Raw genomic sequence first — 13,850 nt, 5'->3', positions numbered from 1 at the left:
CTAAGTGTCGAGCCAGTGAGGTTACTGGGGTTACTTACAGGAGCAGGGCTGAGAGGTTGCTTACATCACCACTGCAGAGCTCTTCCCCACTGTATATGAGTGCATAGACTTTACTTCATGGAGCTCCACATTCACTTAACTCCTATTTCCTGTAGGCTGTAGCATTGCTGCTCATTTGCAGTAGCTAATGCTCTGCTCCACTCACAGATTTTGACAGGAACCCCACTGAGACACATTGTCTACAGATTCTGAGCAAGACAGCTTGTGAGGCCACACCCACCCGGGAAGCGAGTTAACTTCAAAGCGGGATTGGTGCGATGGACACCCACTCCTCCCACTCCCCACCCCTTCCCTGACTCCCACAGGGCATCAGAGAGCCCGCCTGCAACTCCTTGCTGTGAATCTCCCACATTCTAAGACCTCAGAAGAAGATGCTCCCTCCTCTGCCCGAAGGCTCCACATCTTTTTCACAGACCCCACCATGCTGTCTGAATCACTCTCCTCAAAGCCTCGGCCATACTTTGGCCTTCTATCTGTCTGTCTATGGCCTTTATTGCTGTTCTAATAAAGCCTCCAGCTCCCAGAAATCTGTGCCATGAACCACCAACTCCCCACAGCAAAACCTAACAGGGAGCTGGCTGGCAGGAGGGAGAAAGAGCTAGACTCTCAGGTGGGGATCCTGCAAGTGTCTCCTCATCTTTTCATCTTCTGTTACAAAGTGTGAACAGCTCCATCCCCATTGTCATAGTCGAACAATTCCGTTGTATCATTTTACTTATTTTACTGCCATGGTTACTGGGCCAGGGTTATCTCTATTCCAAAATGGCCGGGGATGATCATGTTGTGCCTAAAAGAAAAAGACAGATGACACTTATGTACAGAAATAAGGTTGGGGGAAAAAAATCACTGCCATGGAAGAGCCTGTGTTAGCTGAAAGAGAAGGAGGGGGAGTCTGAGCGAGGGAGAAGGAGAGTTGTATTGTAAGAGGAGTTGTAGTTTTTTATTCTTTGGTGAAAACATAGTAACAATAGCCCTTTGTCTTAGCTGATTTTTTTTTTTTTTTTTTTTAACGTTTACAATGTCTGTGTCACCCAGGCTGGACTTCTTGGTTATGCGATCTTCAGTTCTGTAGTCAAGTGTGCACAACACATCCCTGATCATTGGGCCTTTATTAACAACAGAAACTGAAGCAACCAGTGAGCGTCCTAGCACAGCAGTGACAGGGACAACAGCCAGCTCCTCTGTGATGTTGTGAAGACACTGAAGAGCAACTAAGACACCTGGTAATGGGATGTTGAAGACAACTTAAAAAAGGTACCGGAATCCTATTTAATTTTAATTAGTTATCACTGTTGCTTCAAAATTACAAACATAATCTTAATAGACAATATACATCAAATACAAAAGTATTTCTTCTTCAACCCTAGACTAACTTATCCTTTCACCTCAGGCTCCAACGGGGTTCAGTCTCCCTCTTCTCCTTAGAAGTAACTGCCACTTGGAACACACTGTCTCTCCTCCAGCTTCTTTGTCTTATAGATCAAGGAATTTAAAATAGACTTAGCAACTGACTTGACAAATTGACTGGAGTTTGAGAGGGGAAGAAATGCAGAAAGCTGGAGATACTTGACAGCTGCCAGGGAGAGAGGCTGGATCAGAAGAGAAAAGAATGATGCCTTGTGAGCCAGGGGTCAAGCAAGCAAAACAGGATGAGCGGAGGCAGTCTGTCAGCAGCTGCATGGAGTACCGGGAGCAGGGTGGCAGAATGCGATGCCAAGAGTATCAAGGCAAGCAGCCTTAGGATGTTGGCTAGTGCCCAGAACAGAGAGAGGAGAGGGGAAAAGAATTCAGAAAACAGCGGGCTCAGGATGAACATCTGTAAATAACCACGTTGAGAGAGGAATTCCTGGGATACAGGATGTCTCCGTGAGGAGGTAGCTCCTCCCCCTCCCATCCCCACCCCCATCCCGCCAGCTCCTGCTGCTTCTCATCTCATCTTTGGGTGTGTCATATTTATTCCTACCTTCTGGTGTCAGGTGGGATTTTCTCTTTATCAAAGGTGGGGTTGCCTTTGCCCAGGCAAGAGCTTCATCAAAGGACATTACCAAGTGCTGACCAAGCCATTTGTTAAAAGGTATTCAAGTTCTATAGGAGGGGCAATTGTAGTACTTTCCCCTTTACCTGACATGGATTTTCACTTACAAAATTGTGGGTTACCAGAGACAGGAGAGTTGGGCTCTGAAGCGGGCTGTGTGCAAGGGGTTCATTCTCTCACCAGGTTTATTATTTTGCATTTAAGTTGCAAATATATCTTAAGGTCTGTGCAGTTTTCTTTGACCAGATGAAGTTCTACTGTAGTTTGTGGCTTCGTAGTGATTTTTTTTCCGTTTAATTTGAGTGTCTTTAGGTTATATTTTTCAAGTCTGTACACGCAGCACATGTTTGTGTGTATGTGGGAGAAAGAATACATTGAGAGTACACATTTGTGTGTACGTGGAACATATACTTCAGTGATATAGACTTTGACAATAGGACTCTGCACCCGGACTCCGCCCATCTGAGTTTTGACTGATGCCACCCATTGTCATCATGCTCCTGTTAACTGGGATTGTGTTCCAGACTCTCTTCGGTTCCCTGGTTCCTGCAGTCTCTATAGAAAGAATTCAGAGGTGACTGTAAAAAATGTCATATGTAATAGAAGACTGACAGAGCTTGTTATACTATAAGCTCCTATACTGTGAGAGTGGACAGTGACCAAAGGGACCCTCAAGGGGTGAAATATGGGCAATGGCCAGAAAGACCAGTGTGCTAGGCCTACACGTTTTGGTGGACTTTATACTGTTTTTAAAGTCACTAGAACAGACAGCTTTCCTGAGGGGTGTTTTCTTGTTCAGGGGATTGACAGGTCTATTTAGATTAAGTCCTAAGGGAGAGGACAATAGTAAGTCTTTGTTCTTTACCTGAAAGCCTGGCCTAGATAGTAATCTTATGACCTTCTGTCAGTTTACAATGTCATCTCTTTATCCAGGCCCAGAGACATGACTTAGATATCATTCTTTTGGGCAGTGATTATGTAAGAGAACAGATTAAAAAGGAACTTAAGAAAAAGAGAACAAAAATGAATTTATAATACTTACCTGGCAGGGGAGATATGATCATGAAAGGGTGTTTTTTTTTTTTTTCCCAGCAGGAAACCTTGTCCATTGCACTCCAATACGCTGGTTCTTTGCAACTTCCCTAAATGTGGGAGAGTCGACTACATCACTTGTGGGAGTGGGGGACTATGGTTCTGCTCTCCCCTAAAGCATGCATGTATAAAAACAGCCATGTTTTACCAGGAGGAAGTGGCCATTCCCTGATGGGTCTCAGCAGAAGCCAGCTATCCTGCCTTCCTCCTCCCTTTGTCTAATCTGTAGCTATTCTTTTACAGAGTGTTTTAAATATTAAAAAGGGGGCACCATGGCACCCCCTTCTTTTATCCTTTTTATAGCTCTTCACTTGTAAAATTAGTTTATTAAGAGTGACACAGGAGGTGAGTCCAGAATTGATTATCAAGAAAAGATAGGGCATGCCTCTGCCCTACAGTATTTCTGATCCTAAGAATATGTTGGGGGGAAAAAAATCTCTGCCTAGTTCAGCTTTCTCCCACCCATACCTCTTCAAAGCCTTGAGAAAACTCTTTTAGAAAATGGAGGATCTGTCTGTCTGTCTGTCTGCCTGTCTCTGTCTGTGTTTTTCTCTACCTCTTTCTCCCTTCCTTTCCTTCCTTCCTCTTCCTCCTCCTCCTCTTCTTCCTCCTTCTTCTTTTGAGATGGAGAGCTTCATCTCATTTTCCTGAATTCCAACTTGAATAAAACCATGTTCTGGCCCCTGGTTTGTTTTGGTAAAGGTCAGGGGTAGTAGGCTAGGACTTGGTGACAGTCAATTCCCTGGCATCACAGTTCTTGGCTTTACACAATGCTATGAAGAAGAGCTCCAGCCACTATGATTTCAAGTCTGCTCGTGTCAAACCAGTGACCTCATCATCTAAAACACAGGAGAGATAAACATTGTATATTTTCCAAAAAAAAGAAAAAGTGAACTAGTAAGTGGTTTTGGAAAGGCATCGGATTTTCTATGCGCATGCCCTTTGACATAGCAATTCCATTTCCAGAAACTGAGCCTACAGAAATAATTACACAGATGGACAAAGATATATCATAAGGAAGGCAGATACAGCATTACTTACAATCTTGAGGAATTGGAGACCACTAAATGTCTGGCAAAAGGCAATTGGTTAAATGAATTATGAGAGAGAAGGCACTATGTACTTGAGAAGAGGTATTTAATATGTCAAATGACTACCACGCTCAGGGAATATATGTCCAAAGATCATAAACCCTAAAATCCAATGCTCTTAGTTTCAACCACCTCCAAGAAGCCCTGTAAACACTTGTCCCACAGCAGAGGACTGGAGTCTAACAAATGATCCTATAAAACACAGGATTTAAAATTTAGATTCCTAGAAGTTTAATTGCAGTTTTTACTTTGTTGTGCATGTATGATTATATATATGTGTGTTATTTATATGTGTTACGTGAGTTCACGATGTGTGTGTGTGTGTGTGCGTGCCACATAGTCTGAGGTTAACATTAAATACCTTTCTTGACCACTCTTTACTTATTTATTGAGGTAGGGTCTATAGATGAACCCGGATCTCCACAATTCTGGCTAGCCTTGGTAGCCAGCTAGACTTTTCTTTCTCTGCCTCCCAAGTACCAGACTTATAGACACTTCTCTGCCATGTCTGTGTGTTTTTTACAGGGTTTCTGCGAATCTAAACTCCAGTATTCATACTTATGTGGCAAGTGCTTCATCTACTGGGCCATCTTCCCAGCCCTGTTGTCATTTTCTAAGGATAAAAATAAACTAATATATTTGACTTCAAGGACTTGAAAAATAATCAAGTAACCCAGGTACCTCAGTGGTATAGCTTGTTGTCACTGAGTGGCTTCAGCTCAGCCTTTATTATAAAGCATGATTTTAAAAAAAAGAAGAAAAGCCAACATTAGTTAAGAAGAACAACTTATTCAGATGAAAGACAAAAGCTATTGAAGTATAAAGTGAACACAAGGCCAAAATATATCTGATAGAATGCATAGATTTGTAGCAGAAAATTCTGGTTCTGTGTTTTGATTTTGTGCTTTAAAGACAGGTTCTTTCCATTAGCCTAGATCTAGGATGGTTTGGATCCTCCTCCTACTCAACTTTTCTGGAACAGGGATGCTAGACACCTGCCACCATGCCCACCACAAAGGTCTCCTGCAGGGAAAGTTACATAAGTATATTTCTAAATATCCTTTGCTGTAAAACATATTTGGTTTTTATGTTATGTGTGTGGACATGTCGCCTTCATGTATGTCTATGTGTCACATGTGTGCCGTGCCTGAAGAGGCCAGAAAGGGGGTGATGGATTCCCCGGAATCGGGGTTGTAGAGTTGTGAATTGGATGAGTTGGGTTTTGGGAACCAAATCTGAGTTCTTTGCAAGAGCAGTAAGTGCTCCTAATCTCTGAGCCATCTCTCCAACCTCTGTCTCCCTGTCTTTACCCTCTGACTCAATGTCAAAGTGTAACAGAATGAAAGTGTGGTCCAGAAGTTCTGGGAAGGAAAACAAAGGCCACTGAATCACCGAGACAGAATCCTTCTAGCTCTCCAGTCTCCCACCTGCTGTTGAATACAAGCTAGAGCTCAGACAGTCACTTGAGCACAAGGACCACAAGAATGGAAGGTAGCCTTTGGGAGCAAGGTGTGAAGACCAAGTCTGTGTTCCTGATCATGCGGGTGGGATGACAGGCCAGTCTTAGGCTGCATGTTTTGGGATATCTCCTACATGAAATAAAAACTAGCTTTTATCTTAAGACACAGACACTTCATTTAGCTTTTGCAATATATTTTATAGTCCATGTAATATGATGCAAAATAAATTCAGGACTTGAAATAGCATCATCTTTGAAATGAACAATAACTAGTAAAACTGAATGAGAGTGAGAGAGACAGAAAGAGAGACACACACAGAGACACAGAGAGAAAGAGACAGAGAGGGAAAGAGAAAAGGGATCTAAATGCTAATACTAAACTATGATCTTCAAACACAGAAAAGCTTAAGAATGTATATTAAAGACATCTCACACAAACCAAGATAATACATGTTCAAAATCTTTGAGAAATAGTTTGTTATCAAACACAAAATACTCCATTTGACCCAAAATAAAAGTAAGTTCTGAATAGTCCAATAACCATATCCAAATAGGGTGGCAGGTTCAGATGGTTTTACTGCTGCATTCAATCTAAACTCAAACATTGTGTAATTCTTATGTTATTTAAATAATTCCATTCCACAGGAAAAAAAATGATATGTCTTTAATTCATTGCCTAAAGTATCATGAAGATAGCACACAAGAGAAAATTATATGGACTACAATTACAGATATAAAAGGAAGTATTTCAAATAAACTATTAGATGTCTGAGTCCAGATATCCATTTTTTTAAATTATATGATACGGCAAATGAAATGCATTCCAGTAACACAAGGACTTTGGAATCACAGACTTTATCAACATATTTTATTATATCAACAATCCCAGGTATATCAACCGCAGCTGAAAGGCTATTCAGTAAAATGCAAAGCTGTTGTGAATAACTGTACGGAGGAAGGATGAGAAGAAGGCCACTGAAAAATAACAAATGCTGCTTCCAAAAATGGCAGATGATATTTTAAAGAATAAAGCATTAAAGGTATTTCCTATTAAAACCTGAGATCAGATCCTGTCATTGTCCCCTTACGATCTTTGGAGCAGTAGCTAATGCAAAAGACACAAACAAACCAAAAATCGAAACACTCACGAGGGACATTGGAGGAAAGGGACGGGCTGAATGTAATTGTAGCACTGAAAGCTATCTCAAAATTTGCTCTAAGTCATGTGAATTCAAAAGATAAGTGTACAATAAACAAAAATATATTTTTTATATTTGAAATCAATAATATAAATTAGACAATAAATTCCATTCAGAATAGCATCTGCACTTAAAATCTTGTCTATTTCCTACCTAACTATCTTCATCTATCTATCTATCTATCTATCTATCTATCTATCTATCTATCTATCTATCTATCTGATCTATCTATCTGAAACTAGCTGTTGAAGCATCAGTGACCAGGAAGTGCATGAAGTACCAAGCTTAGGGGTATAAGCTATGTCAGTTCTAAAAACAAGTTAGGGGCGGAGGAAGGGTAAGAGATTTAGATTTAAGAATGTTTGATCCAAGACTTGATCCTCTTCTGTACTGGTCTATTCACATAGCTTCTATTTACCCACTAAAACTTAGGCTAGATATCCCTTCTAGAAAATTCCTCGAACTACACCTGATAGAAAGGAAACCATCAAACTGTAACAGGACTTAAAATAATATCAGAAAAAAAGGGAAAGATCAAGATCTGAGAGGGGGGACATAACTGAGTAAGAATATTAACTCAAGCTGAGCTTATAATATAACTGATTAATCCTTATGATTTTTATAGATATTTATAAACTTGGACATTTTCAAGACCAACTAACACAGATTCATGTTGCTATTGAACAAGGTCAACTGAATTAAAGCTAAATAAAAACAAATCAGAGCTTTATTATTGCTGCAATTATGTAAATTTACTTTATAAAATTCCCTTTACAAGTGGGCACTTTGATAAGCAATATATTTGCGGTTGCACCATCTAAGTGAGTTCTGTTGTCAGATAACTTTGAACCTGGAAATAACTTAAGACTCATGAACACATCATGTTTGTTGAGATCCTGGGTCTGTCTGTCTTTGGGAAATCTCATTTCTAGTCGGGGGTAGGTAGAGGAAGGTGGCTAACAGATTGGAAAGAGTGTTTGCATAGGGGGTAGTTTGTATCTTGGAGGATGGGATGGTGGCTAGTGAGTTAGAAAACTTTTGAGCTATTTCCAAATAAATACCATGTCAAGGTGTTCTAGCTCAGGATGGGGGAAAAACTTAAACACAGCCAGATCTTCTTGACAATTTAAGATCAATTCGAGGTAGGAATTGGCAGAAAGAAAGGCAGTGGAGGCTGCTGGCAACCAGAGACAGGAAATGGAAAAATACTTAAAAAAAAAATACTAAATAGCTATCTTACCAATTTAGCTCATGCTTTAGGATATAAACAGAACCAAGAGCTTTCCTTAGTCCCAGAGGAAGAGTCCATAACCTCTTTCATGTATCCAAGACTCTAAAGCCAGAACCACATAGCTGAAGCTGTCCAGTTCTGCTGCTTGCTGGGGCTGGAACATGATCCATTCAAATGTATTTCCACTGTCTTTCAGGTATGGATGGTTTCCTTCAGTGTCTAACTTGGCTCTCTTGGAACTTGCTCTGTAGACCAAGGTGGCCTTGAATTCTAAAATCTGATAGCCTCTGCCTTCTGAGTGCCAGGATTAAAGACGTACACCACCACACCTGCTCCTAAGTTTCTCTTTAATTCCTTTTGACAAGTTGGAAGCTTCTCTGAGGTCACCATTCTCTTTATTCCACTTAGCATAAGGCTTTTCTTTAATCTGTTTACACTTCTTTGTGCTTCTTTTCTCTACCAACTGTACATTTTTCCTTGTTCAGTGTGTTCCTTTTCATTATAGATCTCCACAAGACTGGCCACTAATAGCTACAGAACATAGTCAATTCTAGGTTGTTATGAAACGTCCTTTGCTAAAATTGTTAATCCACAATTCTTCAATAAAGCCTTAGGCAGATTGTTAAAATTATAGGCAGAAATCAGCCATCTTCTTCACCAAAATATCACAAGAATTGTCTCTAGACCACATACTAAAATTCTCCTCTGAAACCTATTGAATTGTCCCCTAACCCCAGTTCAAATCACCCTCAGCACTGCTGTCTTCCATGTTCTTACTAGTATAGCCACTAAGTCCCAGTTAAAGCATTCTATTGCTTTTCTAATCGAAAGTCCCAAATCCACATTCCTCCAAAGAAAGGCATGGTCAGGTCTATCACAGCAACATCCCAGTCTGTAGGAGGAACAGCATTGGCCACTTCTATGGAACTGGAACCGCAGGAGACTCTGTAGCCTCAAAGACAGCTCCTGCAGAGGAGGATCTAATTGAGGACTGCCTTAGAGACCAAGGATTGCTGCTGCAGACAATGCCAGCCAATCGGGAACTGCTGTTTAGAAGAGATGCTTTCTTGGGACCAATGGGGTGGGAGGGGGGAGGGGTATTAGGCGTTTCTGTGTTGATTCCATGTCACCTCGCCTCCAATCCCCAAGGGCAGGTAGGGTCAGGCAGGGAGTAGTCCAGGGCACAGGCAGTACCAATCCTTGGTACCAACTTCTGTCTTAGTTGAGGTTTTGTATTGAGGTGAAGAGACACCATGACCACAGCAAAGCACTTAATTGGGGCTGGCTTACAGTTTCAGAGGGTGAGACCATTACTGTCATGGGGGAGAATGGCCACAGGTAGTCAGACATGGTGTTGGAGAGGAGCTGAGAGTTCTACATCTGGATCCTCAGGCAGCTGGAAGACAAGGTGAGTCATTGGGCTTGGCTTGACCTCAAAGCCCACTCCCTGTGACACTCCCTCCAACCAGGCCATACCTCCAACAAGACCACACAGCTAAGAAGGCCACACCTTCAATAATGCCACTCCCTGTGCGTCAGTGGGAGCTGTTTTCATTCAAACCACCACAATGACTTTAAATTATTTTCCTTAGTAAAATAGAACTCTGAACACAGGCTAAGGGATTAGAAGAGTCCCAGGGACCAGGAACTGAGCAGTTACTGACCAGGAAGTCTTTTAAGCAAGGTCTAAGGTATGCGAAGATCTCTCTCAGCCTATTGGGAGCAGAGGACAGAGAGGGGGACACGGATTAGGACAGCCTGGTGAAAGCACTAGCTACCATGTGTATTTTTTATATTCAGATAATTCTGTGTTTCCACTGGAACTCAGACTAAACATCTTTGTAGAAAACTCCTGCTATGAGAATTCCATTTAGACCCCTTCTGCATTCCATCTCTTGGCTCTCAGCTTTTAAATAGTTTCGGTCTCCACTGTGATGTATTCTCCTCTGCTATATGAATCTTTTCCTATCTTTCCCTCTCCTGCTCTTCTCATTTCCCCTTCTCAATCCTTTACTACACATAAGACATGTTGCCATAACAATCAACTTGCTGATTTACTCTCAGTATCCCCTTACTAGACTATAAATTCCCTCATGGATAGAGTCCTGCCCTGTTAGGCCTTAGATCTTCAGACCCAAGATTAGTGTTTACAACTAGTAATAGGTAGTCACACGGTGTATGATGTATGGGCAGACTGGGTGATGGAATGGTGGAATGGATGGAAGAAAGGGGGGAGGCTGTGCTTCACCAGCTGATGAGTGAGTTGGTCTGGGGGACGAAATTATAAACTTGGAGATGGTTAGAGTGGTCGATGAAAAAACCATTTTATCAAAATGTGTTTGAAAGACTTGAATTTATTTTACTTTAAAAACGAGCTCATTTGATTTTATGTTGGCTTAAACTATTGTTTTCTTCTGTTATGTCCAGTTATGTCCGTTATTTGGGATTGCTTTGGACAGTTATTAGATATCAAACATCCAAGAGAGTAGGCGCATGGGATAGGAGATTAAGTCTCATCTCCCAGTGTCTGGAGATCCAGGGTCAGAACACACCATGATGGGATGAGCCCAAGTAAGACGCCTTGGATTTTAGTCTCAGCCCTGTGTTGCCACAGGTAAGAGATAAATCCCTGGGAAGCACAGACCGTTTCAAGAGATGGTCATGTTGGCAGTCACTTGCCAGAGTTGTTAGTAAGGATGACACAGTCTGAAACTGTGTTCCCAGCATTAGGTAGCCCTCAGTAAGTCTGAGTGCTACCCCAGCTCCCATGTCAAACCCAAGAGAAGAACATGGGTATCAGTTCTCTTACTAGCAACTGTGTCTTATCCAAATGATAAGAGCTAGGGTGTGGAGGCAGAAAATGCAGGGTTTGAATTCCAGCTCCATCATGAAGTCAGTGCTTGCTCCATATTGTTCTTTTCCTGCAGACCCCAGCTCTCTGTAGCATCTCATTGTCTCTGACATTCTCCTAGTCATCTAGTATTCATTATAGCATCTGGGACTCATGGGCTTCTGGCTGCTAAGTCTAGGGAAAACAGTGCTTTCTGCTTCCTCTACTATTGCTATGCCAATTAGGATTCTGTCTAATTCTGCTTTCTCCTACAGATGTCACTACTGAAAACCCCTAAAATCAGAGCTCAGCCTTCTTTCACAATGAAATCAAGCAGAAGACAGAAGAGAGGGATTACTCTGTCTCCCTAGAGCTTAGGACACAGGCTTGTCCCTCATTCACACAGATTCAGGGACCACTTGCTCAGTGTTCAGACTATCCTCCTCTTGACCTTCTGGGCTCTGTAGTTTCATTTCTGGCTAGTCACAGGAATTCCGGCCTTTTGTTTCAGCTTAGCTGTGGTCTGATGTGCTAATCATGGGCCGGACCCAGTGGAGCAAGTGGAACACATCACAAATCAATGTCAGCTGAGAAATAAAAAAAAAAGGTCTGGGGAGGAGGATATTGTAAGCTTAATCAAGAAGCTGGGCTTCTTGGCAGAGCTGCAGGGAAATCACTGAAGGGATTCAGCCAGAGGAGGGGAGAGGCTCAACATGTCTGTGGCTGCTGGAAGCCAGGTGTGAATAGGTTGCTGGAGATGATTGGCACATGGGAACTGGTCACTAGGAGAGGTGTGGAGAGGAAACTGGGGAAAGTGAATGAGTCTTCAGCTCTCAAGGGTTTCACCTTCTGGAGCAGGGAGGTGACAATGGACAGGCAGCCACATAGATGAGAGAGTTGAGTAATAAACATGGGGAACAAACTAAGACGGAAGAAAGCAAAGAGCCCCTCCCTGAGAAATGACATCAGCTCGAAAGTCTGAGGATCAGGGACCCTCAAGAGACAGAACCACAGAGGCACAGAAGCAGGAGCGAACTCAGTGTGGCATGTTGTTCGAGACATGGATGGGGTTGGGGGGAAGTGGGGAGGCATGCTGATTATTTTGATGGGTTCTTAGAAGATGTCAACCTGAGATGTGTATCTGAAGCATGGCCAACCCTGAATTGTGAAGGGAGGGAGCCAAGTGTAGGCTAGTGTCTTCACTTGGAGCCTGGGCACCACAATATGGCCACATCCTAATATGTGGGCATCAGATACTTGAGTGATGCAGATTGTGTGAATGGTAAAACAGGGTCTTGGTGACAAATGTTAGTCCAGAATTTGCACTTGTAGACCTTGTAAACTGAGAAGGCGGAGTTTGATATTACATTTTATGGGATGGAAATGTTCTTTGTAGGAAGCCTGCAACTGAAGTCCCCTTTGCTTCACTCATGCTTCATGAACTGGAGAATGGGTGCCCCACGGTGGTCTGAAAGATAACAGCTTAGGAAAAGGCACAGGAATGCAGAGGTGGGCAGGGCTGAGGGAGATGAACAAGGAGAAACTAGCTTCCCTCTCCCCCTCCCACCCCCCGCTATTTTTTGATGTTAGAATTTTCCCTAGGAAGATTAAGTGAAAGCTGATGCATGCCTCAGACCCTTCACTGATACCTTGATGCTGGAGATTGCAAAGGGTAACATGTAGTATAGATCTTCTTTGATACTTTGTGTTCTTTTTTCTACCCTCTCAACCCTGGAATACTAGATAGGAGAGAAAAAAAGGGAAAGGGGACTATGATATTCTGTTTGTTTGTTTGTTTGTTTGTTTTTTGTTTTTTGTTTTTCGAGACAGGGTTTCTCTGTGTAGCCCTGGCTGTCCTGGAACTCACTCTGTAGACCAGGCTGGCCTCGAACTCAGAAATCCGCCTGCCTCTGCCTCCCAAGTGCTGGGATTAAAGGAGTGCGCCACCACCACCCGGAGGCGATGATATTCTTTAGACTAATTCTGTTAAGAGTGTTGAGTTCCTTGGGAACAAGTTGGATCTTCACCATCAGAATACCTAATTTCTTCTTCTTTCTTCTTTGCACATGACTACTTAACAAACCATGACGACTAACAACACCACCTCTGGGGAGGCTAGCATTTATATACCCTCTCAAAAGTCCCCAGAGTTCCAAACATACGATCACAGAAACTAGCTGCAGCTGGCAAAATCATGCCCCTGCTAGAGCACGAGACAAATCACTGTCAGCTGCTGTGGACAATCTGAAGCAGCTCCACTTCCCACACCTGGGATTAAAATTAAAACATATTCCCATAATGTTTCTGTGCTTTTTAGAGAAACAAAAATTCAAAAATTGTCACTACTGTGCATATCATACCATTCTTAAACTGGGGGAAAAATTAGGATATCATAAAAGCCTGCTCCAGAGGTGCTGCAGGTATGGCTGCTGCATCACATGTGGGTCAGTAGGTGGCAGAGAGGAGAGAGGCTGTGTCTATGCTCAGTGTTCTGACCTTTGAACGTCTGAATGATTAGTAGCCTAGCATTCCCTGAGTAAAGTGAGCCTGAGATAACCAGCCTGGCATCTGGGACCCCTACACAAGGAGCTAGCCTGAGCTAACCACCAGTCTGAAGCTGTACAGGCAGGAGTAAGCCCAAAACAGATGACCCTTGCATAGGGCTACTCAGGAAGACTGGGCTGAGGAATGAGCCCAAGATGACCACCAGACCAGTACCATGGGTCCTGGACAGAAACCTAGCCTGAGATGACCACCAGTTTGATACCATGCAGGCCCCGAGGTTGGGGGCCAGACTATGCATGAGGTAACCCTTCCTGGGCATCATAATGCACAAACGAGGCATAGCACTCC

At 42.6% G+C, this 13,850-nt stretch overlaps 1 non-coding gene across 1 annotated transcript; it reads left to right on the top strand.

The window, feature by feature from the left end:
- Positions 1 to 13,396: 13,396 nt before the first annotated feature.
- Positions 13,397 to 13,527, top strand: LOC117723570 (small nucleolar RNA SNORA17). The gene has a single exon (XR_004608679.1). It is a non-coding gene; the product is annotated as a small nucleolar RNA SNORA17 (small nucleolar RNA).
- The last annotated feature ends 323 nt before the right edge of the window (positions 13,528 to 13,850 follow it).

The sequence above is a fragment of the Arvicanthis niloticus genome, chromosome 18, assembly GCF_011762505.2.
Source record: "Arvicanthis niloticus isolate mArvNil1 chromosome 18, mArvNil1.pat.X, whole genome shotgun sequence".
NCBI classification, from domain to species: domain Eukaryota; kingdom Metazoa; phylum Chordata; class Mammalia; order Rodentia; family Muridae; genus Arvicanthis; species Arvicanthis niloticus.
This window is presented reverse-complemented; position numbering and strand designations above follow the sequence as displayed.